Source organism: Theobroma umbraticum, unplaced genomic scaffold (genome assembly GCF_002168275.2).
Source record: "Theobroma umbraticum cultivar Fairchild unplaced genomic scaffold, ASM216827v3 scaffold_67.0, whole genome shotgun sequence".
In the NCBI taxonomy this organism is placed as follows: domain Eukaryota; kingdom Viridiplantae; phylum Streptophyta; class Magnoliopsida; order Malvales; family Malvaceae; genus Theobroma; species Theobroma umbraticum.
The window spans coordinates 7,405,829-7,406,154 of NW_018397262.1; positions in this window are offsets into that span (position 1 = coordinate 7,405,829).

The window sequence follows — 326 nt, forward strand, 5'->3', positions numbered from 1 at the left end:
ATTTATGACAACCATGAATTTTTACTTTCTTCAGACTTTGTAGACGTACATGATCAGTTGGCTCTTTCCATATACTCTCCAATGCTGGTAACGAATGCAGCTTCAAACTTCTTAAATTGGAGAGTGGTATTGCCTGATTTACCTCACATAAAGAAAAAGTATAAAATATATTAATTAATAAATACTGAAAAATGAATTCATTGTACGTGATCTTAATTATTGAGAATAAATACATTTTAAAAAAAATGTTAAAAGAAGTGTTAAAAGCCAATAATTTGGAAATATTAGATAGTAATTATTTATATATTTGATAATTCAATAAAATG